This window comes from Dermacentor silvarum, chromosome 8 (genome assembly GCF_013339745.2).
Source record: "Dermacentor silvarum isolate Dsil-2018 chromosome 8, BIME_Dsil_1.4, whole genome shotgun sequence".
NCBI classification, from domain to species: domain Eukaryota; kingdom Metazoa; phylum Arthropoda; class Arachnida; order Ixodida; family Ixodidae; genus Dermacentor; species Dermacentor silvarum.
Window position 1 is genome coordinate 36,922,062 of NC_051161.1, and position 26,292 is coordinate 36,948,353.

The 26,292-nt window shown below is 46.9% G+C and overlaps 1 protein-coding gene across 3 annotated transcripts in view; it reads right to left on the bottom strand.

The window, feature by feature from the left end:
- Positions 1-22,814, bottom strand: part of LOC119461020 (cytochrome P450 302a1, mitochondrial-like) — a 61,171-nt gene extending 38,357 nt beyond the window's left edge. Inside the window, exons 1-2 of one of the 3 annotated variants that reach the window (XM_049655140.1) lie at positions 22,357-22,814; positions 15,298-15,360 (exon numbers count right to left, since the gene is read on the bottom strand). The gene's annotated coding sequence lies outside the window, so the exon portion shown is untranslated. Of the gene's footprint in view, positions 1-15,297; positions 15,361-17,410; positions 17,471-19,774; positions 19,973-22,356 lie in introns of those variants that run through there. The other 2 variants (XM_049655142.1, XM_049655141.1) reach the window with 2 other exon arrangements.
- Positions 22,815-26,292: the final 3,478 nt, after the last annotated feature.

Consider the following 26,292-nt stretch of genomic DNA (forward strand, 5'->3'; position numbering starts at 1 on the left):
AACTTCCATGTCCAATAACTCCACATATGATATGGAATCACATCTGTTCCTTATTAGCATTCTTTCGAAGACTTTAGACTCAAGTATACCAAGAGATCGCTTAGTATGTGCAGGTTAGGCTACATAAATTTCCAGGAACGTTGGGGCAGTAAGGGCGATGCTATTCGAACCACAGCGACCGTGTCTTTGCCGCCGCCGGTTGAAAATGAATACTTTTTGACATACTCACATTTAAACATGGTCTGCTCCATTTTATTTTATTGTTAAGCATTGTCTATTTGTTTTGATTTTGTGTGCGTGCGAGCATGCTACTTTCAATTCTCACCATTTCAATTACCTCCATTTCAATTGGCAAGCCAGCGTGGTGCGTTAGAACTGAGATCAGCTACTATTAAAGTTTCTCTCAAGCACAATCATATTTTCATTGTATTTACATGACATATAGCGCTTCTTTTGAGAAGGCTCAGGAATAATAGCTCTCAAAATGATCGTAAAACACTTGGTTTAAACATATACAGGCAGCAGGTTGTGCGGAGGCGTGTGCACGTGGATAAAAGTGATGGGCGGAAATCATCATTAGCACCGCCCGGCACACTTAGAAGTTACCTGCAGGTGGTTCGTGACATGATAATAGCTGTGTTCCCAGTAAGGTAAAAAGATCTCGCGGCCGTATCCGGCCCGCATGGAACGTTAAGCCCGCTGCATGATTCGTTTCGTGTGTTTATAAGCAACAGAATCGCGATGGGCGACAGGATTAAAAAGTGGGCAATGCTAAAAGTGCCAAAGTATGTGTTTGTGAATGCAGCCCCAGGTTTGGAACTACTAATACATCAGGCTGGATGCTGTGGTGGACTGCAATGTTTCAGTACTTTCAAAATTATTTATATTATCGGTAATTGTTACACTGATGCTATCCTAGCTACCCAGATATTCCTTTGCGCTTTATGCGCTTTGGTGGACACAATTTTGTGTCCGCAAAACTACAATGTGTTAAATAACTTTTCTTTGATTTTTTATATTCGAAACTTGAAGACAATCGTATTGGAAGACCACTTCATTTTGTTGGATTTGTCTAGAGTGTCTCCGTTCCCAAATATTCGTAATTAAATTTCACTCTCAATACACTAATGCCGAATGCAATGCAAAAATGCGCTATCCCAGCATTCCATATTGCCTTATTTTTTTTTACTGGTGACTAGACGTGCTCGCTCGTCCGATAGACTGAAGATCGGGGTCCGTACTCACAGAAGCAATTCGTATGCTAGGATGGTTTGCTGGAATATATGGTTCGTAAGAACTGTTTGTTCATGAGAACATACCATTATTACCAACAATTGTTTTGCGTATTCCACCCACCTTGGTTTACTTAAGCAGTAAGAATAAGCATCTCTTAATATGAATCTGAGAGATTAAACACAGAGCAAACTCAAGCAACAGTCACCCCTCCCCATACCTGAAGAAATATAAATTGCTTGCTCCAAATCGACTAGTCATATTTGCTATAACGATTCACTTGCAGGTCATGGCTATGAATTGTAAAAGTTTAATTTATATGCATGTAACAAAAGTCTCAGACTCTGGCGACGGTAGCTACTCTGTTTCTCTTTGCACTACGGTACTCATCACCTAGAAAATCAAACTGTGCCTAGAACGACAGATGCAGAGGTAGCAAATGTTTGGGCACACATTGTATGTAACGTTAACCACGAATCACTTTCGTTTGTTCTTGAAAGAAAGAAAGAAAAAAAGGAAGAAATATTGAATGAATGAATGAACATTGCTAAGGGAGCCAATACTGATACTTCTTACATACAAAGTGTAACTCTCCAGCTCCTATATAATCCAAGAAGTATTGACTTTTATTGATTTTAAAACAATGTAACTACAGAACGACAACTCGCCTAAAGCCAAGAATAAAGCAAAAGAACACCTGCAAGCATTATTACTATGTCGTCAACCCACGTTGATGACGCTCATCGCTGTCATTTTTCACTGCTGCGATACAACTGATTTTGTGTGTGTGTGCGTGCGTGTCCATGCGTGTGTGTCCATGCGTGTCCCCCCCCCCCCCCCCCCCTCAAAAAACAACTTTTGCGCGATGCACACAACGTCGTCCTTCAACGCTATATAGTATAGTATTGCCTGATGTGTCCGAAATGCGTGCACAGATTTCACCATGCTCAGAGTCTGTACGAAGCGCAAGAAAGTACCCAAATTACCAGGCACCAAATCCGCGCAATGAATGAAGTAGATAGCGCGCCCAGCTCCCAACTCCCAGAGCCCGAGGAACTGTAGTTTCAATCCTCCGGGTGGCGCACGAAGTATTCTTTACAGCGATAGCTGTTATGGGCTCGCTCCGCTAGTTGTTTTGAAGTCCGCTAGAATTCATTGCTAGAATTTTTATTAAGAGAGAACGTTGCAATGCGCAGCCAGGATTTAAACTCAACGCGACTAAGGCGTTGTTACAGTACTTGAAGTCGACAGGCGTTGGCGACCGTTTGTAGACCTTGTGTGCTTCTTTAAGTGTGCGCGTGACTATATAGTGCTCTCTTTCTCTCTTCCCTTCTTTATCTCTTTTCGTCACTTTATACCATTCCCCCAATGCAGGGTAGCAAACCGAACGCGCGTATGGTTAACCTTCTTGCCTTTCCTTGCACCTCTCTCTCTCTCTCTCTCTCTCTCTCTCTCTCTCTCTTTCTAAACTACAAATTCACTGATGGCTAGTCGAAAATCCTACCTCTCAGTCACTCCGCCGTTGCCAGTGCAAAGAATAATGCGCCAGTAAAATATATACTGTGCTTGCCTTCCTTGAGCCGTTGGTTAAAATGACTGGCTGACGCCACGCTCTGCTGCTTATCGATAAACCAACGGCGCGGTGAAAGAATATAAACGACGCCAGTGGCAAGAAGCGAGAGGCAGGTTATGAAAGAGGAGGAGGAGAAAGGCGTCTATCTCTGCTTCTTCACCACCGGGAAGCTACTCCTACGCAAATGAATACGACCCTGACTAGAAGAATCACTCATTGAAGCTTTCTACTTCTTCTCTGAAGGAGATTGCTCGCCTGCATCTTAGAGTGCTTACGTCAAGTTATACCGCACGAGATGGTGCCAGACTTACTACGCATGATATTGTGCCCGCTATGGCCTCGCTGCATAGCATTATCGGAGAAAATGCAATTTACTTTCTTTGGTATATGACGATATGGTATATGGCCTGTAGACGATGACGTAACGGAAAGGATAGACGGTAACAGCTAACCCTGTCTTGAGTTAACTGCCGTTGCAGTTTAAAAAAGAAGGACCGTAAAATAACAAGAACTGTAAAAAAAGAAGAAAAAAGAAAACAAAGACCGTATAAGGCGAGGACTTCGCGTCAAATTCAGAACAATGGGGCGTCGTGCGCTTTCTTTAGTGATTATTCTTTGGTGATTATTTCTTCAGTGACTCCAGACTTTGCAAACATTTTTTTTTTTGTCGTTTGGTACAAACTTGCTTCAAAGTACTGATGGTGTATATGCGTTTGAATTTGATATTTACTTTGTTACTTTGTACCGACTATATACGCATACTGAAAGTGTACGTTAACCCCAGGTGGTCAAAATTAATTCGGAGCCCTCTACTACTGCGTGCCTCATAATCAGAACTGGTTTTGGCACGCAAAATCCGAGAAAAACGACGGAAGAACTTTATTTTTATTCGTCGGTTTTTAACCTCGCGCGCAAGTATGATGACATCACGTCATTATACCACTTGGTTCTGTTTCATTGTTGATGGTTTTTTTATTGCGATAGCAATTAAATGGACACTTCAACCGGATTTCTGCCGTCGCCGTCGCCGTGAGGTTCCCTATAGATAAAATATTCGCCGCGCGCCGTATGCCCGAGCGGAAGCGTGCGGGGACGCGCGCTATCACGGAGAGCGAACGCACTCAATCTCCCACGCGCAAGCAAGGAAGCGGGAAGCCAGCGCCGGAGGGAGCGGGGGGGGGGGGGGGGGCACACTTCTACTCTGCCAACAACCGCGCTCGTCGCTCGCTCGCACCGTCGCTTATCTCCACACGGCTCTGACCTTTATGCGCCGTGCATTCGCCGCTCAGTTTCCGTTGAAGCGATAGACCGCACGCACGTACCTTCACCCGCTGCGGCATATGCGCTTGCTGCCAGCGTTTTGACAGTCGTTGTCTGCAGTCATTCAGTGTGATCTATTCATGTTTGTTTGTGCGCGCTCACACCACGCTTGTTCAATCGGCTAGTAATAGTCGGGCCACATTTTCCAACGCACGCTACACATGCAATGCTGCCCGGGTCGGCAGTGCAGCGCTACAGGTGTGTCCCTTCGCGCGCGCTGCCCACGGGAAGCGCTTCTCATCAACACCACCGTTTCACACGCGCCTTCTCGTGGTCATCGAGTCTCTCTTCATGTCGGTCTACTTACGCCGCAGCACACCTGCTTACTTAATCAGCTCGTGTTTACTACACTTCATATTGCTACCAAAGCCGCTCACCTTACTTCGTATGACATTGCTGTGTTGCTATCGCATTCATTGCTTCGCCCTTAGGGCGAAACTTACATTTTTTATTGCGATAGCAATTATATGGACACTCAAAAGCAGATTTCTGCCGTCGGCGTCGCCGTCACCGTAGCCGTCGCCGTGAGGTTCCGCATGACGTCATTTAGAGAAGAAATCGTCGCCGCGCGCCGAACGCTGTATGTGCGAGTGAAAGGGCGCGAGGGGCGCGTCTTTCACGGGGAGTGAACGCACGGCGGAGAACAAACGCGCGTTCCGCGCCGTGCTCGCTTAAGGGCTGCAGAAGTAGGCGTCTCTTTTCTCCTTTACAATCACCATATATGTAGAGCAAACGCACCTTCTTCCGACGCGCGAGAAGCCGTGGGGGAGGGGGAGGGAAGGGAGGCGACGTTTAGCTGCGGCACCAAGTGCCTATTTATATCACAGGCTCCGGCAACAGTCACCAACGCCGCACGCATTTTGAGCGAACGCGGGCAAAACGCCGATGGTGTCGACAACAGTTCTGCGTGTTGCCGATGCTGCTGCATGTCCAAGTTTATACAGCTGATAAAGCTAATATCATTACTCCGTATAGCTCTCTACAAGTTTGCTATCGCAATTGATGCTTCGCCTTTCAGGTGAAACTGCGACCACTTTTTGTTTCCCCTTTAATCAGCGTTTGTTTTCAATAATTTTCATCACTCGCAGCGCCTTACCATATTAAGTGCATTGGAGTAGCAGCAGAAACGTGCTTGCAACCTATCCACCTTATCCCTTAACTGAATATGTCTATGCAGGAATGCATAGCACATTAACCGAACGTCTGCACACTACGTGTGGCGGCAGTCATTCGTCTCACTCAGCCTCGCAGGGGGTTAGTATACGTGCGCATGTGAAACAGGCCTTCAAGTTATTTGACGTATAGGCCTCAGAGCTGTGACATTTCGCGGTCTCCCGCGTGACAATGCCGCCCATAAGCACACCGGGTGTGACAATGCGCCTGCACCATCGCCAGCGGCGTGAGCGCGTGCCAAACCTTACACTTGGAAGGTACCGATAAACGACTTCTGGCCATTGTGCCTTTCACTTCCTATATGGCTCCTGTTTACACGAACAGATAAAACCACTCGCAGAGCCGAGGATGCGGTTCTACGATCACGGTAGTCTGCGCGCTTTCCAACTTTCACCAAGGTCGACCGCGTTCTTGTACCTTGGGGGAAAAGGAGCCAGGGCTACGGAATCGGTTTCTTTTTGTCTCAATTCTGCGAAGTTGCTGGTAATCTAGAAACGTCGCAACGCCTGCCCTTCAATTTGTTTCATTTTACGAGGTCTGTGTTTTTCTTCTAGTCACCTCTCAGAAAGTTTGCCCTTTTTTTTTCGTCCTTCTAGCGTAAGGAAACGCGCAAAGTAAACTCGCACGTGGTATAGTGTTCTGGAAAATGCCACTGTCTTGCAGGGTGAAACTCGAAACTTGGCTTTCGAAAACAAGTTGTGCAATGGCGCTGCCACAAACGAGAAGATAGCTCGAAGGACAACAACATGCACTGTGACTGACGTGAACAACCGGCAGTAAAGCACACGCGCTACCTGCACGATCTTTCCTTAAACCTATCTCTTCCTGACGTGCGCTGAATTAATTCACACTAACATCGCTCCTGTCTTGTTGTTAAAGTGCAACGTGCGCTTCTCTCTGGCGCTGACAGGTTTACTTAAGCGAATGTTAGCACGCATTAAACTCGGCTAGGCAGTCCAGAGAACAGGCAGCCCTTTCCGTGAATATTCCGGATATCGGCGTACCTGCATGCCACTGGAGACTAACATTCGCGAGAACTCTATAACATTACGACTGCGAGGGGTGTTCGCAATACGTAGGGTTGACTTGAAGCCTGCTGCAAGATCATCTTTCAGCATGGTGCCAGTAGCAGCTGCAGGAAGGTTCATAAAGATGAGCTCCTTACGCAGACTAAGTTATTGGTCGCGTTACTAGTTCAGCGGTGATGTGGCCACGTCGATCTCAGTATAATGCGTTCACAGGCATAAACTAATTAAAAATAGGGCTACTAGAACGGTGAAACATACTATCGAATCGACTGCCTCAAAGTTCTTGCCTTCTATAAAATCAAATAGGTTGTAAGAGGACTATAGCTGGTGAGACTACCTTTTCATGCCTCGCCTGCCTTTCATTACGCATGAAATTGTATAAGCTGCCTGGCTTTGTGCTAACCATGCTCAGTGCAGCACAAGGCTCCAGGATCCCGTCAGGCATTCTTGTTTGCCTTTAGTCCTGGAGCTCCAGAAAATTTCAGCGTAAAAAATTAAAAAAAGAATAACAGAACTGTGCTGTACAAACCTTCAACGTTTGTAATACTTTAATAACCGGCAGCCGTTCGTAACTGAAAAGCGATGAAATATAGATGCAGTCTGATCTAGGCAGAGTTTTTCTTTTTTTTTTCCCTCCTTGGCCTTTCTAAAGTGCCACATCGTTCGTTTAGGCACACTTCCTTTTGTCCTTTCGGTTCTTTCAGCAGGACGCAAACATTTAAACACCAAAGCGTATCTCCTTTTTGTTAAAAGTTGGGTATTTCGTATTTCGCCTCATTTTCTTACATTTCCTTTCTTGCACCATAAAGCTCTCCTAAACGCGAGCCAGCAGACCTGTTATCGGTGGTGTTGTGACTTCGGGGTGGAGGACGATAGACGGACTCTTTCAGCAGACGAAGAAGAAACGAAAAGCTTTATACAATATTTACAGATAGTGGGCAATAGCGTACATGTAGCTGTAAGAGCGCATCAGACCGACTGGGCGGCTGGTGGCGACTCTCTGGCTTAACAATGGTCCGGTTCTTCCTTAAATCCCCTTGGCGGCGGCTCCTCGTCGACAGGAGGAAGAGGGGACGGTTGCTGACGTCACTCGCGTGGCATTGTGTCGTCGCGTTGGCGACTCGTCGACAGGACCCCGAGGGACGGGTGGCGATGATGGCCGGGGCTGCTTGCACGTCGGCAGGACACAGACGGGGCGGTTGCCGAGGTCCCCCCGCGCCGTATTGTGTCGTCGCGTCCCCTTGGCGACTCGTTAACAGGATCCGGACGGGGCGGTTGCTGAGGCACCCGCGTCGCATTGTGTCGCTGCGTCCCGTTGGCGACTAGTCGACAGGACCCCGAGGAACGGGGGGGGGGGGCGATGACCGGGTTGGCACGTACTATGGCACAACAGCACCCCCGCCGCCAGATAATACATCGAGAAGTCGAGCTGTTCGACGCGGCTCGACGTATGCGATGTGCTGATTGAGTGACGTCCTTGAGGGGCTAAGGGAAACGCTTTGGCGCCATTTCCTCCGCTGGTCCTTCCTTTGCCTGGATCTGAGAAAGCTCACGGAATGACCGACAATCAACGCCAACCATCTCGGCGAAAGTGAGCACCCTCCCAATGCTCTCCACAACGCCAGACCAAACTCTATGAAAGCCAACGCTCTAACTCCCTCTGTGCTCTCAGCAGCACCCACTAGGGTTATTGTACTAAGCACGAGACACGTACCCGAGAAAGAGCCCGGGATACAGACCTATACAAATAGTGATTTCAAAGAAGACACATCCAAAGAGAATAAACAGCTAAAGAATCGATTGCAAAGCGATTCCCAACAGTCATCAGGGCACGCCATGCACAGCTGAGGTGATCGAAGAAAGTTTCTCTTTTGCCCCGTCTACCTCTGAGCGAACTCTGTGTTACTTGGTCTGCAATGATAGCCCATTCTAGTGGCAGCGGTAGGTTCTCGAACGATCAGGAGGCTCATTTTAATCGGTGACACTAACATTACGATACCCTTCACACGATATTTTGTCGTAAGGGATTACCAATAACTTCAATGTGCTAAAATAACTGAATAGACAATAGTATACATGAAAACGTAGAATTAAATCTTTTAACTTCTAAGGTAAGCTCTCGAATAAGCACAGGCTGCAGCCTAAAAGGCTCTGCTAAGTCCGTCAGCGTTTGTATGCAGCTTCCCTTTCTTGTAGCGAACAGAGAAATTATGGTGCTGAAGTGACAAGCTCCACCTGAGTAGACGGCCATTTCTTGGTGACATGGTGTGTAACCAGGTCAAAGGGCAATGATCCGTCTCAACAATAAATGGTGACCCCGAGACATAACAAGCGAGCTTATCGACAGCCCATACCAGACAAGCGCACTCCTTTTCGGACGTACTATACGCCTCCTCTCTGACGCTAAGCTTCCGGCTCAAATATAAAACGGGCCGCTCGTGCCCATCGGCATCCTCCTGGCAAAGTATGGCTCCTAGGCCGCGGTCACTCGCATCACATTGTATAATAAAGCCCTTAGAGAAATTAGGGGCCATAAGTACAGGTCTTTCTCCCAGAGCTTGTTTCAGGCTCTCGAAAGCCTTCTCTTTCTTCTCATCCCACGAAATGATCGTTGGCTCTGATTTGCGGAGACAATCTGTCAAAGGGCTAGCGAGATTCGAGTAATCTTTCACGTAGTGCTGATAATACCCCGCCAGTCCCAAAAACGCCCTTACTTCCGACTTTGTAGTTGGACGCCGGTATTCCAAAACGGCAGCAACTTTTAGCTCGGAGGGTCTACGCTGGCCGCGCCCCACGACATGACCCAGGTAGCTCACACTAGCACACCCCAAATGGCACTTCCGGGCTCTGACAGTGAGACCCGCGTCGCGCAGTCGACCTAGGACTGTGCGCAAATGATTAACATGCTCCTCCCAGGTGTTGGAGAAAATCGCCACGTCGTCCAAGTAAGGAAGGGCGAAATCTCCCAACCCGTGCAACACTCGATCCATTAGGCTTGAAAAGCAATAAGGAGCATTCTTTAGGCCGAAGCTCAGCATCACAGGACGGAATGTTCCCAAAGGCGAGATGAATGCGGCATATCGAGACGCACGTTCGGTTAGTGGGACTTGCCAATACCCTCGCACTAAATCTAAAGTGGAGATATACATGGAATTTGCCACCGTCTCGACTCTTTCTTCGATGTTCGGTATTGGATACGCCTGGTCTAGGGTTACCGAATTTAACCGGCGATAATCCACGCAAGGTCTTGGTTCTTTACCTGGAACTTCAACCAGGATAAGTGGGGAAGTGTAATCACTTTCTCCGGGTACAATGACACCCAGTTCGCACATGCGGCGGATCTCTGCTTCCATGATTTCCTTTTGCCGTGGCGAGACGCGGTACGGCTTGCTGCGGACCGGCTGTTCGCTCGACAACTGAATATCGTGCTCGATTAGAGTTGTTTTCCCTGGTCGGTCGGAAAATACTGGTTCGAAGTCCCGAACAATTTCCCTCAAGTCGTCTCGTTGGCTCTCCGAGAGGCGCTGTTCTTCAGCGATTAGCTCCAGCAACTCGTTAGCTGCTGCGTCGCCTCCCTGAGGAAAACACAGGAAATCACTCGGTTCCTCTTCCGGCGCATTTAAGGTTAAGTTTACCACTGCCTGACGATGAAAGTACGGTTTCATTAGATTGCTATGATAAATCTTGTTTTGCTTTCTGCCGAGTTTCACCTCGTAGTTCGTGTCGGAAAGCCTCGATACCACTTTAGCAGGCCCTTCCCATTGAACATCCATTTTGTTCTTCTTGCACTGTCTTAGCAACATTACCTCGTCGCCAATGTGGAACGTGCGTTGTCGCGATGACTTATCGTAATAAGTCTTTGCTGAGCTCTGTGCAGCCTTAATATTTTCCTCAACGAGCTCCTTGGTTTTTGACAGCCTTTCCAGCAGGTCCAACACATAACTTACCACACGTGGGTCCCCTTGATAACCCTCCCAAGCGTCTTTCAGCAGGCTCAATGGTGACCTTAGGTTACGCCCGTAAACTAGCTCGGCGGGGCTAAACCCAGTGCTCTCATGTGGCGCGGACCTTATTGCGAACAGTGCTGCCGGGATGCAAGCCTCCCAGTCTTCGTCGTGCTCAAAACAAAGTGCTCTCAATACCCGCTTAAGCACGGAATGCATCCGCTCAACAGGATTCGACTGGGGATGATAAATAGAGCTATGACTTATCTTTATTCCGCAGCGTTCAAAGAACGTTGTTGTCAAGCAGCTAGTAAACACGCTCCCATTGTCACTTTGAATCTCCGCCGGGAAGCCAACACGGGCGAATGTGGACAATAGTGCATCAACAATACACGGGGAGTTAAGCTCTTTAAGTGGGATTGCCTCAGGAAATTTTGTTCCCACGCACAGTATGGTCAAAATATATCGGCAACCTGAACGGGATTCCGGGAGGGGTCCCACCACATCTATTACAAGCTTCCGGAACGGTTCTGTAATAATGGGCACCAATTTCATTGGGGCCTTCCACTTGTCGTTGGATTTGCCAACTCGCTGACATGCGTCGCATGACCGAACAAGTGTTTCAACCTCTTTCCAGCATCCTGGCCAATAGAAATCTTGCGCTAACCTAGCCTTTGTCTTTTTGATACCTAGGTGACCCGCCCAAGCATTCCCATGCGCTAACTCTAAAAGCTGTGGTCGGTACATTTCTGGCACGAGTAGTTGGTTGTATGTTCGACCCTTGGAATCCTGATATTTCCGGTACTTGAGACCTGACCTAGTGTAGAACGAGATGTTCTTTCGGGCCACGCCTTCATTCACATTAGCCTGCAGAACAGTTAGCGAAGGGTCACTTTTCTGTGCCGCGATAAGTGTCTCTCGGTCAACCCTACTAAGCTGCTCCCAGCAAAAGGATGCGGGACTAAGCAGTGAACCTTCTACTTCAGCCCTAGGCGCCCCGTTTTCTCGAGACTCGAATGGCTCCTCACCCACTGTCACTGATCCTGTAATTGATCCGTCACAAGTCTGAGTCTTCTGCTTTTCATGAGCCATATCTCCCGGCCCAGGCTGCTGCTGTGAGGAGGTTACATTGTCCGTTTCCGCGTTTGAAGATGAGCTTTCAAGTTTCTTTGAGAGGGCGCGTGACCGCGATCGCGTTAATGCCATGCAAGCGAGACTGGTAGAGAACGACCGGCCCTCCCTTTCTAAAAGCTGCTCCGATTTGTTCGAAAAAAGATATGGAAAGTGTTCGGGTAAACTTGGACTCACGGCTGCCTCCGTTTGCAACCTTCCAAAAACGCCATCGAGGGTTACCCTGGCAACTGGCAAGCACGCGCTCTGCTCTTCTGCGACTTGTCTGATCCAGGCGCATTCCCCTGTGTAGTCCCCGGGAGAAACACAGGACGGATGAGTAACATCCATGGTGGCGGCTGAATCGCGAAGTGCCCTGCACATTTTCCCGTTTACCACGACATCCTGCATATATGGCTCGAGCAGCCTCATATTTTCGTCTGACTGGCTAATGCTGGCGAACGCGATCTGCTCCTTGCAATTTGAGGAAATATGGCCTTCCTTTCCGCAACGGAAGCAGACAATTGGTCTCCGGGCCTCGAACGCGCGCGCTACGTCTGTTTTAGCTTTAGCGGCCCCAGCCGACGGGGCTGTCGCTGCTAGCCCTTCCCTCGCCACTTCAGCCTTAGTCGATACTCCTTTGCTAAACTCGTCACTCGTAGATGATTTCTTACTCGGCAACAGTGGGTTGCGAGAGGAAAACCGCTTTAAAGAATAGTCCTTTTTTTCTGGCCTATCTTCCTGAACAGGTTTTCCTTGGAAGTTTCGGCGCGTGTAATATTCCTCCGCGAGCTGCGCTGCCTTCTCTAGGTCTACCTCTGGGAGCCTGTCCTGCAGCCAGAGTCTAACTTCTTCTGGAAGAACTCGGTAAAACTGCTCCAGTGCTATGCATTCAAGCACCTTGTCGTGATTGCCATACACTTCTGCACTTTTGAGCCACTCCTTTAAGTTAGATTTTAACTCATACGCGAACTCAGTGTGCGACTCGCTGCCCCTTTTTGCCTGTCTAAACCGCTGTCGAAATGCCTCGGCTGAGAGGCGGTATTTGCGAAGAAGCGCGGCTTTTACCTTCCCGTAATTCTCGTAGTCTTCTTTAGACAAGCGTGCGAGAACCTCCGCAGCCTCTCCTGGGACAACTGAAAGAAGTTTTTGAGACCAAAGGCTTTCGTCCAGCCCTATCTTTTCACACGTACGTTCGAAATTCACGAGAAAAAGTGCGATATCCCCGCCTATCCTGTACGGTAGCATCAGGTCCTGTATTCTCAGTTTAGGCGTATCGTCTCCACCCGAAAGGGGACTTGAACGCGCCGAGCTGATTCGACTTTGCTCTACTTCCAGTTCTCTCATTTTAAGAGCATAATCTCGCTCTTCGCGAATTTTTTTCGCCTCTGCCTCGTCGCGAATTTTTTTCGCTTCTGCCTCGTCGCGAACATTTTTCTCGCTTCTCTTCTGAAGAATTTCTCCCCAAACTTCTTCGACTTCCTCCTCAGTTACCTCTTGTGCCCTCATAACGTCAAGAATGGCTTTCTTTCGCTTTGCCGCGGCAACAGAAATGCCCATCTCGTGACAAACATCAAGAAGGTCCTGTATCCTGAGCTTCTCCATCGTGATCTGACGGCTCGTCTCCGGTTTTGCCTCTAAATTAGCTTTGCTTCCGAAGCCAGAAATTTATGCGAGGCTTGAAGCGAACTAAGACAAAACCACTACAACCCTTTCAGAATACCTGACCAAATGTCCTGAGCATTTACGTGTGTGACAGAGGTCTGGCGATGCGAAAGGCAAACGTCGGGCACTCACCCCTCCAAAGTAGCTGACGCCGGTCGATCTCGTGGCTGCCGTTGAGCGGTGTAGCGGGCGTTTATCCGGCTTCGAATCCCACAGCTTGCCATCCACTGTTGTGACTTCGGGGTGGAGGACGATAGACGGACTCTTTCAGCAGACGAAGAAGAAACGAAAAGCTTTATACAATATTTACAGATAGTGGGCAATAGCGTACATGTAGCTGTAAGAGCGCATCAGACCGACTGGGCGGCTGGTGGCGACTCTCTGGCTTAACAATGGTCCGGTTCTTCCTTAAATCCCCTTGGCGGCGGCTCCTCGTCGACAGGAGGAAGAGGGGACGGTTGCTGACGTCACTCGCGTGGCATTGTGTCGTCGCGTTGGCGACTCGTCGACAGGACCCCGAGGGACGGGTGGCGATGATGGCCGGGGCTGCTTGCACGTCGGCAGGACACAGACGGGGCGGTTGCCGAGGTCCCCCCGCGCCGTATTGTGTCGTCGCGTCCCCTTGGCGACTCGTTAACAGGATCCGGACGGGGCGGTTGCTGAGGCACCCGCGTCGCATTGTGTCGCTGCGTCCCGTTGGCGACTAGTCGACAGGACCCCGAGGAACGGGGGGGGGCGATGACCGGGTTGGCACGTACTATGGCACAACAGTGGAGAGCTACAGCGCCATTCATCTTGCAATTGACTCCGAAACGTCTACGTCCAGCTCACATATAGGAAAGCCCGATAGAACGAGAAAATGAGGGCACGCCCATTTCCCAAAACGCTTACTCTCAACACGCTTAACCATTGCTAACCAGAAGCTACCTCATTGCTCAGAGAAACCCCAATCTGGCGGGTGAAAATATCCATGCTCCAAAAAGAAAATATGATCCAGGAAAAAAAGTTGACGCTCCAAGAACACTTAACGCCTAACTGAAAGCAATTTCGCATGTGCCTAAGCAAGGTGTCGTGCCTTCCCTTCAGGGCTCAGTGAGAATAACGTTACGTGAATATGTGTACCTTAACCAAGGGTTGAAGGAAAGCATAAACAAAGTGGTTTTGCAGGAACGCCCTTCCTGGTTAGTTAATCGCCAAGTCTGCAAAATAGACACAGGAATCTCCGTATGCGGATTACTGATTACTCCAGCGAGGTGGCAGGGAGAAAGATGAGGAGATAACAACGCGAAAGGAAAAATGATTGCAGAATGTGTACCAAAGATATAAATGAGCACAGTTCGCGAGTGCAGAAAAACATGCTACACGTTGCTCGAAACGGAATCAATTTAAAGTGACGTCAGTTAAATCGATATGAGAAAAAAGAAAGCGAAAGTATATTCTGGTCGCGTGACGCGCTAAAATGTCAATCGAAAGTCTGTGGGGTTCGGTATCTGGAAAATACCGCAGGAGCGGCATGCTTCCACTTTCCACTGAACACAAAGATATTGCTACGGAACTGTTGGCTACAGAGTGGAGAATCTGCGGCCGATTTCGCAAAGCTTTTCATTCTAAGCACTGCTTGCCATTGGCCAGCTGCCAACGCTAATGATATATCCAAAGTCATGATTCGCTGGCGTCTGGCGAACATTTATAACGTAAGAACTTTTCTGTCGAAACGGACCCGGAAGTGCAGTAGTTCACAAGTTGCAACATGGTCGTCGCACGCTGCAAAATTTACGATCTAATTTATCACAGTCATTTTGCTTGTTTTCTTGATTACTCTTGAGCTATGACGCTAATGCAAACGGGAGACCTCGCTATTCGTCCTCACGTCAGAGTCTTTTTGTTGATGTCATCATTGCTGAAGCTGTAACATCAGCAACACAATCTTTTCTTTTTTTTTTAGATGCCTCCTTTTCATCAGTAATGCTACCACACTGTGACCACAAAACATTACAACCATAATAATCAGCACACCATAGCTTCAAGAAATAGCATCGCATGGGAGTTACGAATCGTGAACCTGTGTAATTTTGTTCCAGAATAAATTCAATTCACAAAAAAAGCAAGACGCTAACAACGAGAACAATCCAATCATTGCAGGCGTTGCCAACAGATTTCAAAGGAAAGCATGGTTAGAAGGCGAGTATCAATATCATTGGCGTGTTGTTGTACCGCGAGGTCCTGTGACCTAACATTCTAGTTTACTTACCTCAGGGATGGTCGCTAGGCGGCCTGTCTCACACACCGGCAATTGAAGCTAGACAAGCACCCCCTGCGAATCAGAAAAAAAAAAGAAGCAAAGATCAGTAAGTTACTGTATATCAAGAGTATTTCCGTGCGTTTTTGCATACCTTTATAGTTCTGTACGAGTCCTAACATTTTTAGTCAGCTATGTATTCAGCTCCGTACCAAAGTATCATTTAACACAAAAACAACTTTATTTCACTTTCCAGTGGAAATTTCCAAGTGACATCTTCCCGTGTTTCCCAGTGGAAGGAAGGTGTGTGCAAACAGAATCACTTTTCGGCGCACCCAAAAACATTCCACTCAGACGCCACACGCCCGTAAGAGGTATCGCCGGCGAGGATCTTATCACAATTGTCATTGTTATGCTGTGCGCGCGCATCAATTTATCATCAGCGACGCGGCACCGGAGATGACACCTTCGCATTTTTCATCTCTTCGTGTGCCTCGTTCGTCATATACCAATCTCATTCGACGGCAGCTGTGGAAAATGCTGCCCCCAACTTCTACTAAAGCTAGACCTTTTACTCCGAGTGATCGAGTACGCCCCACCACAGTTCACGGTTTCGTCACTCAAGCCCACGCCGTGCGTTTAGAAGTCGAGAATACTGTCGACGATATCAGTTTTAAAGAAAAATAAGGTATGAAAAAAACAGCTTATCCATTCTCGCATCAGGCCCTCGGTTGCAGGCGAACACCGTGGCTTGAATTGAAATCCCGTTGAAACATGCCAGCTGAGTTTTTTGTTCTTCCAGTTCGACACCAGTCTACCACAAGTCGATCCAGCGAGTAACTCCTATAAAACTGGGTCATTAAGGGGAATTTCACCATTATGAGGCAACTGGACTGTGTGCGACGCCTTCCTGTTAACTATTTTGGTCCACACAACCAATGTTACCCCTCTTTCCCCTGTTATTTTGATTTTGATTATTCAGTTGTGGGTAGCCTATGTACTTCTAAATGCTCATCTTAATCACCGTGTATCATCATCAGGCGTCATTATTACCGGCGCTAATCTCGGATAGCAACAAAAGGAACACGATCTCGTCACCATCGGGGATGGGCGTCGCAGCCGCTGTTGCCTTCAGACGCACTCTTTCGAGTACGTATAGAGACAGATGGCAGACCATACTGTTTGCCAAGGAGTCCTCACTTTACGTCATCTTCATTGCTAGCTAGAAATGCCCGCACTCTTTCTTTTCCCCGTTGTCCCACGTGAAGACTCGCCCGTGCATAGTCGCTGAGTTCTTGTGAACACGGGGGGCCTGCTATACACCATCATCCGCATTATCTCCGAAAGCCCAGTGGGAGGTGAAGCTGACGTGAACTTACAAAGAGCCTCGAAAGCAATGTTACGGGCCAAGGCCGATAACAAAGATAAAAGTCCGCATAACGACTCGTCTCACATGCGAAGGGGTATGCGATGCCCTGAAATGCGATCGCAAATGACTACACTCGCCTTATAATTTCCGAGAATCGTAGTTCCCGCCCCTACGTTCATGTGTTCTTTCTGTCTGCACATTGTATAACCATTTGAAAAGTCGATGCAGTATAGACATCGATTGGCATTAATGCGCAACTTGCATAGGACATAAGAGAATACAAAATAACGCTGTATTAAAAATACATTTTACGGTGCTGGCGTCATCAGAACCTGCACCCTTTGGAATGAGAAACATGGGCTCCGACCACTTTTTCACGAAACCTAGCTTGTATCACGCTAAATTTTCTGTGGTTGGATTAACGAGATTCCCACTGTATGCCCCTTATACTTAATGATACGGGCAGGGCAATTCAAATTCTTTATTTGTTTTTCAATGAGCCCCAACATACAAATGTTGTGCTAATCAACAGTGGTCGAACAGGCTGGAGCCAGCGTTTCGACGTTTACTCCAACGCTGGTGCACAAAGTTATTCTTGCATTACTGCAGTTTTTGTAGAGCACTGGCCTTAGTGACCGTTTATACATAGTCCTGCGCATAATCAAGCGTGCACGCAGTGTTCACTGTCACGCTCTTTCATCTTTCTAATCACGATCCCTCTTGACCCCAGTGTAGCGTAGCAAACTGGACGCCCACCTGCTTGACCTCCCTGCCTTTGTATCCTTTCCTTGCTTCCTCTCTGTCTTTAATCCAACCTGAAACAACTGTTGATTACATCGTCTCCATCTCCATGTGAACATCAGCTTTTTTGGGTCGTTGTACGTCACATAAATCGGCCACCGGCAATGTGTTAGTGATTATATCGACGACAGTTACTGCAAATTACATATCTGAGAAAAATGGCAAGCAGATGCATTCTCGATAGCCAATGTATCAAGGTTATAAGCCGCCGATGAGTAAAAGGGCCGACCGTATCTTATATCAATTACTTTTGATGTCACACACTCTTACCGTTTAGCGGAAGCGCGACACTTCACTGGAGCAGAGGGTCATTAGTCAATACTACTGTACGACGAGAAAGTAACGCCCATCAACGCGAGTCGTTGTATTCATTATGCCAACATCTGCTTGCTTTAACAAATCATACGTGCGTGGAAGGTGACATCCTGTAAAGTAATTGATTGAAGATGCGTCCCCTAGAACAGGCACATCACAAAAAAGAAAGAAAGGGGAAAAAAACTTAAAACTGAGGTCTTAATAGCGTGCATAGTTCCCATCAAGTCCACGTCGACATCTTAACAAAAAAGACACAAGAGCCACTGCTTGACGTGCGCCATCAGTTGTTTGTTTGAAATGCTACAGACAGACGTGTACGAGCGCTTCGTCCGTGTCGGTGGTGTCTTCTTCGTGTGTATGTCTGCTCTTTTTGCGCTATATCTGGAAGTAACTCCCTGAATAGCCAAAGGGGTGTTGCTGTCCAGCGTTTTCGCAACGTCTTTGAGAGCTTTCGTAACGTGGGCTGTAATATCAAGCCTCGTGAATCTTAATCTGCTGTAGAGATCCTTTTCTTTTTCTCTTTTGTTCGATAGGCTACAGCCTGAGCAAGTGGGACTTGAGTAACCTTTCCTTAAATGCAGCTTTATGAGGTGCGATAATCACGCATGAAGACTACAAGCCCCAGTTCTACATAACAGATATCCACGCCTACACGAAGTTTCTCCTTAGAAACCACAGTCATTGAGCAGGGTGGCATATTTATTGTTGGTCCGTTCCCAACTCACCAACCATTTCGCGTAGACCAGTCATGCAAATGCCGACATTTCCAATTTAATTTAAATCAATCAATCAACTAATCACGTGGTGCAGGCAGGCAGCGCTTCTGTCCGACGGGTGAAGTCGCGCGAGCAAATAGAAAAAAAAGAAAGAAGAACGCTCAATATGAAAGAGGCTTTAAAAATTCCATCATCATGTTTAATACTAAATACGATACAATGAGGTATTTTTAAATCAGCTTAAAACTCCTTATGACTAAGCACGAGAGTCGCAAGGATGCATACTCAATCCAAACAAGGATAATTAAACGGTGTAAGTCTTGGTCACTATAGGCAAATGTAATTTTTTTTTTTCACCCCATCACGAGCAACACGCGAGGTTATGGCTGCCACAACGGTTGTGATACAAGGCGCGTACTATATGAGTATAAAGCATGCCGAACTATGCATTGCGAATGCCACTCGTAATTGTTGCGTATTGTTTGGTAACTGTTGAGGAACGGGGAAGATAGGCTACACATCAGAACCGACTAGACCAATACACAGTTAAGAAATTGAAGCTGCTCATTACCCCGTATAACATGTACACACATTTCACGAACGCCGCAGCACACACAGAAAAAAAGTAACCATACAAAAAAAGAAATAACTAGAAAGCTCGTCTTATGTGCACTCGTGTTAATTGATAGAGGTTGATAGCTCAGGCCTAGCTCTATGCGTTTCTGTAAATAAATTTCTCTCACACACAACATGTAAGTGGAGTTCGCGAAGAACTTTCCATTACGTTCAGACCACCTGCGTTTAGGCCCATTTTGCCTTCTTTCTTTTGATTTCGTTCTTGCATTGCAACCTTTACGGTATTAGCACAGCGCGCACGGTGCGAAACGTACAAGTCAGGTGAGAAAACGATGGTTTAAAAGCGAGTAGGGTTGCCTTGTTTCTCGAGAAGAGTTCACTGCGCAAAAGGACCCCAACTCGTAGAAACCGATCTTTCACCTTATCCCAGTGGCTGCGCACAGAAATATTAAGTGTAAAAGAAATGCCGGTAATGACGTCGCATGTGCTTAATATTTCGAATCGAGCAATATGTTTGTGCCACGTACATTTAAGTATATAAGTTAGCAGCAAAGTGGAATACTGATAACATGATATTGTTAAGCTGCGATGGATGGCGTATAACACGTAAATAGTTTCGTTTCTCGACGGCGGCCTAGTTATATGCAATGCGCTTGAAAAAAAAGAAGAAGAACAGACACAGAGAAAATGAAGAGATACTCGAAGCTCTTACACGCCCGAAGCAATTGGATTTTAAGAAAAAGCGTGCCGCTACCTGAGCATTTGATTCCATCTTGAGCGCACACGGGGATGGTCATCTTTGTCTACTGGTTGTTTTCGTTACCACGACACGCTACCGTCACAGCGCATGCGCTTACTTAAAGAGCGCTTTTCAATTATAAACCAATAGATGCGTTTCAGCGCATCGTGTTTTTTTTTTTCTCCTGTGGCCGTCTTTTTTCAAGTGCGCTGTTTATAACGAAGTCATCAACTAGCAACAAGCCCACCAGTACCTGACGGTGACCGTTATTCATTCGATTGCCACTGTTGTGGAATTGTAACAAGAGGTAAATTTTTAACTAACGCTTTTGGCACTGCTGTTCTTTGCCGTCAATAAAACGTGACTATATCGTCACTATACGTTACAGGGCCAAAAAAAATCGTTAGCTGTGGTTATTTCCACTCGAGGGTCACACGAGAAATGCTCGCTTTGAACAACCGCCTAATTGAATCATATTTGATGTTCATAAAAGAACTGTACTTTTTTTCGTGTTTTTTTCTTGTCAACACACTCCCCATCTGCTTCAGAAGAAAGCTTCAATAAAACTGCGACTTGGGCGAGTTGGAGCATGTCTCTTATTCTATCCACTCACGTTTTTATGCGCTGTTTTATTTCAAGATGAAGCTTTAGAAAAGTTGAGATATTCGTAACATTTAAAAAAATAAACGTGTACATAGCAACTTAACAGCTCTTACCCCGCAACAAAAACACGTAAATTCTTTAAACTGCACCTGGTTACTTGATTCAATCAGAAAAATACAATATGTAAATTAGCAGTTAACTTTTAAAAATACTGTTCATTCGGTTACGAAGTTTCAAAACAAGCTGTTTAAAAAATAGTGGTATGTGGCAGTGGTGTTTTGTAGCGACAGATATTTCCTAACGTAACGCATGGCAAATCAATTTCGTCCACATCAGGGACTTCAAATAGTTCATGAGGTATACGAAGCTTAGTTTTACTTGCGCAAAACTAAGCTTCGTGCAGCTTTTTTTTTTTTCTCGAACTTTTTTCTATTTGGCAATTTTTTAGAGAAGGCAGACGGTATAATTGAAGAACAAAATATCTTTTTACTGTTGCTATAACTTACATTTTTATTTAAGTACGTCACATTTATCCAAGGAGAGCAATTATTCGTTTGCCAAGAAGGTTCTATCGCAAGTGGTTACCGTGAACTATTTAGTTTGTGCCTAGCCCAATCTTTCGGTATTTCATTCCGCGATGAATATTTCGCAGTAGTCTACCGTCACGAAATGTCGTGCAATGGCCGATTTGCAAATGTCGCTACAGTTCTCGAGAGCACGAGTAATTCGCGGAAGCGGTTTTGTCACCATTTGTGTAACATTCGCGATGACATCCTGAATGTTCACACAGATGATTATTGTGAAGGAGGAGGAAGAAAACAAGAGGTGAAAGGCAGAGAGGTTAACCAGATTAAGTGTCCGGTTGGCTACTCTGCACAGAGGGATGTGGTAAGGGCAGAAAAGATTAGAAAAGAAGACAAGATATTAAAAAAAATGAAAGGCAAAGAAAAAGGAACGCATCAGTTCACACATCCTATAGTTTTTCAATAAGTCCTGTTTCTCTTAAAAACACACTAGCGCTTTTAAAGCAGTTCGTGACGACGTCGGCTGGGACCAGGGTCCAAGAATTCTGGCTTCCGTAAGGGGACGGCTGTCAATCTTGTCGAGCGTGGTGCGGAGGACTTCTCTTCGTGCACTAAAACGAGGACAATCACACAGAAGGTGCGCTATCGTCTCTTTGCACCCGCAAACATCACAATCGAGACTTGTGGCCATTCCGATGAGGTAGTAGTACGCGTTGGTAAAAGCTACCCCAAGCCATAGGCGACAAATGAGAGTTACCTCCCGTCGTGGTAAGCCATGTGAAAAAATGTAGGCTGTCTCTTCCCGACTTGGGCGTCGCCTACGGTTTCGGCCAGAGGAGCTCCCCGCGTGGAATTTCCAACGGCTTAAAACTCCTCAGGACCTAAATAAAGTTGTTGACTAACTGACTGTCTATAGCGCATTGTTCCAAAGGAGACCCCTAGCTTAAACTATTCGAGGTAAGCCGTTACATTATCCAGATCTGAATTGCACTTGTAAGTCCACTTTCGCCATTACAATGATTTGATTAAAGTTACAATAAGCTTAGCAAGAAGAACGCATTAAAAAAAAGCTTGCTGTCTTGAAATATATATAAGTCGGTTAACACATGTCGTCCCATGTTCATTGACTAAGAAATTCAACCGTCCTTTCTATTTGTCACGGAATCTGGTAATGTTCAGTGTACCTATGGGGCCGAGGCGGTATGTTTTTGTATACTAAACCAGAAAACAATGTTCAACATTGCGTCCACAAACACAATGTTCCCATCATTTCAAGTGAAGTCGCCGCATTGATGTAGCCATTTCTGAAATTGACATAGATTGCCCACGGCCTGTGTCTTACTCCGGCATTTTGGTACAAGTTGAACAAACGACAAACCAACATAAAGGTGTCTCAAGAAACGACATATAAACGAAAAAGAAACGTACCTCCATTCCGATCCTCAGTCGGAGCGCAGAATTTAAAAATCTATATATTATCCAATCACTGAAGGCTGGAAATGCACGATATCTTCGTCGATGTTTCGAGACGAAAGCGTTGAGCACCCTCTTGCACCCTCTTCGCCGGACTCGTAGTGCTCGCTGTGACAAGAGTTCACAGGCGTCGGAGATCACTGGCCACAAATAAGAAGAAAAAGAATCTATCCGCAGAAGAGGAAGCAAAAAGTAATAAATGAACAGAAAGAAAAAAAAAAAGAAGAATCTCGCGCGGAGCGCTAATAGGCAACGGCGGCGCACGCCACCGAGAGGACGACGACAATCGGGCAAACCCCTCCCGAGCGCACACGTGCGAGAGCTGCGACTGACGACAGTTGAGAGACGACCGAGCCGTTGGCGGCGCGATCGGGAAAGAAAGTTACTCGCTCGCGGAGCGGTAGGTACATACACGCGCGCTCCCAAACCAGATGCTCTGGGAGTAATCGCGCCCTCGACTAGGCGTCATCCCTCTCCGCTCTCTCTCTCTCCTTCGTCAACGCTCACGTACCTCTCTCTCACCCTTGCCCCCGCGTCCACAGCAGCCGCTCATACCAGTTTACTACGCACCTCCTTCTCCCCGTGCTCCTACCGGCGCGTCGACGTCGTCGTACCTTGACATTGAACGTGCCGAGGGAACCCAGCACTACGCCGACGATACACAAAAGCGAGAGCGCCCCCCGCCGAAAGGAAAAGAAGGCTACCAAAATCCCTGGCTTCGTGCCTTCGCTCCATTTAAATGTTCCAATATTGCCGCTTTCTATTTCCATGTTTCTGATTTTTTTTTTTTTCTTATCGCGTCCGGTCATCTCCCTCCCCTCCAGACGTGCCTCCATTCTTATTTTATTTATTTTTTTATGTTTTCGGTGGTCAGGGGTCCGACCTGGACTGAGGTAGACGAGGGCCGGGGTTCGACCACTGCGCCTCGCCACCCTCCGTTCCTCCATTTCGCATGACTTCGTTGCCGCCACAAGCCAGCAGACGCTCCTTTACCGGCGCCCCCTACCCCCCCCCCCCCCTCCCCTCCCTTTCGTACTCTCGCCCGAAACACCCGTGCTCGGCCTCTCAGCTGACCCCCTCAGGGAGGTTCGATCGTTTTTCGTCTATTGTGAAGCCCGGTAGTGGCCGGCCGGCCGGCGGCTGCTCCAACTTCCGCCGTCCGTGACCTTCGCCAACCCCAACGCCCCCCCCCCCCCCCCCCCCCCTCCCGAACCACCAACAGCTCAGTGATGGGGATCTTTGACCCTGGCTGGGGCCCCTCTCCGTGCCCGTGGGTGTCTGGTAGCGCGGCCGCTGCCCCGCGTTATATTATGTTGTGTCGGGCGCCAGCATCTGCCGCCTGCTTGCTAGCCGCGATCCAATGGGTGTCGGGGCGAAGCTGTACGGGGGCCCATGCCGTGGGGGCGCCTCACCGGTCTCGTCTATATAGTCAGTCGCCGGTCTCAGGAACAATAGCGAGGCTCCCTTTGATTCCCTCGGGTAAATAACCGCAGTGTATATTTTTCGTCGGTTGAAATTAACAGTGTATTCTTCATGTCGACTTCCATTAAGTCGACAGAGTTAATTTGCTTCGCTCGCCCGTTAATTAGAAAGTACTGCTGAAATACCGGCAGATGATTATAAGCGAAAAGTATCAGAACTTAGGGGGCTCGATTTTTAGCAGCAACAACATGAAGCCAACCAACAATGGAACGAAGTTAGGAGGTCAAAATTGTATACTGTAGGCGTGGACGCCAGGGAGCTGTGGAACCCGCGCGATATCCATTGGACACGCGGATTTCTAAGCGGGCTTCTTTACAGACGCCCCGCAATCTGTATGTGATAAGGCCTTCCAAGCCGTCTAGTGTGACAGTTCTGACCAATCATGGCAACCTGAACTGAACTTCGGTGTCAAGGAAGCTCTAGTTAGACTTGTGGATTAGCTCTTTGACCACAAAGACAATGCTGAACACTACGTTGGTGTGTCAAGACAGTAGAGTTAGCGACCATGGGGGTACTTCAAGGAAAACGAAAGTTTAGCTCGCAGCAAATTTCTAACTAATCATTCAAGTGTAAACCGTTTTTGACATGCTGGTTAGTTCTAATTACCAGAAACCCAGGGCCCAGGGCAGCAGTAAGACATGGCGTCGTACTGCCTAACACGACAATGTAGCGCTGGGCGCTACGGCACAGCTATGAATCCCAACAAACACTGCACACAACTCACAAACAGGCAGGTGGTGTCACCATTGGCACCATAATCACGTCCTTATATATTTGTTTAGTATACATTTACCACATTTTGTACAGACACCACTAGGGCAAGCCAAACGAATGCATATACCGTACATGTATAGTGTGACTACGCCAACAGCACCGAAAGTACCATAAACGCCCGTTCTTTCCGCAATCTTTTCTATTGCGACTCAATTCTGTCGGCGTGTCGAAGCAATTACCAACATAAAAATAGCTTTGCAGCAATTTTTGTGAAATTTTACAGTCTTTACATTTCTGCCAGACACTGTATTCATCGTACGGTTATCATAAGCTTTCTACCTATATGTGGCTGTTGCTATGCTGAGAAAGAATAAGACCAAGGAACGCAAGCATTCGTTTTCATTCAATCTCGGCGTCATCAGTTTGCCATCTGTTCCGATATTATTTTTTCCCCACCTCGCATACGGTTTGCGCACAAATGGCAGAGTTGAAGCAATCTTTCCCAGACATTTCGGCTCGCTCAAATGCCAGCAAACGGAAGGAAACTTCGTCACGGCACCAAGACGCCGACTTAAATAGTCTTTAATGACATTAGACCTTAGATGAATCGGTTTAAATAAATTATTGGGCCCTTGGTCAACAAGAGCTATGCAAAAGTACGATTCTTAACGCACGTAAAAAAACGGCATAAAAGCGTTCTTTATTCGCATTATATCCGTGTGCGATGTGATATTATTGTGGTCCCCATTATTGCTTGAGTGTTTTTTTTTTTTCTAATGTAGCTGTGTTATGTGATAGTGTTGTTATTCGCATTAATGCTATCAGCGTCTCTTTGTCATGTCGGAGGGTTATTTTGACTTGTATGTGACAACGTCGTTGGGTGTGCAATATCTACTATTCCGCTCTATCTCCTACAAAACTATATGAAAGAGTACGCATAGCTATACATTCAATTCAATTCATTTTCAACATCAGAAGACATTAATGTTGTGAGTGGAGAAAGAGCCTCGAAAGTGAGCTTGAAAGCGTCCACTCACCATCCCATTTGATAGACAGCAGTACAATGGTGCATTCAAAAGATAATCCACAATCAGCATTTCACATACGAATATATTAAACAATCGAAGTACGCGTTCCCAAGTTCACATGTCTTACAGGCACAATTTAACAAAAAATGAAAGAGAAAAGAAACGACATGCACAAATTCAGTCATGACGCAATAAGTATTGCTTAGTGTTTACAATATAAGGAAATGATTAGATAAGCTAAGCATATGACAAGAATAAAAAATATCCACAATAAATTCATACTTAGGGTACACAACACGTGACAAACAGGATATAAAAACAGCACCAATATGGTGCATACGCAGCATAAGGTATTTATTTTGTAGACGTGGTAGCCGCAAACGCAATCCTTGTTCACCATAGTGGCTTCTGACACGTGGAACTTTCCATATTTCGCGAAATCGAGTGTCACGTGTATTTCGGTTGTGCGTTAAGCAGGCAGTATAGTCAGAAGTGAATTGTACTTGTTTCTGAGTCCCCTTTCGTAGTGCCTAATGAGCGTACGATCATAACTATAACTGTACCACCTGTTCAACAGGCAAGGAGCAGCTGCTGCTGCTGACCTACTGCTATCATATCATAAAAAAATTAAAATAATAATGGGACAGGGACACGAGAAGGGGGGGGG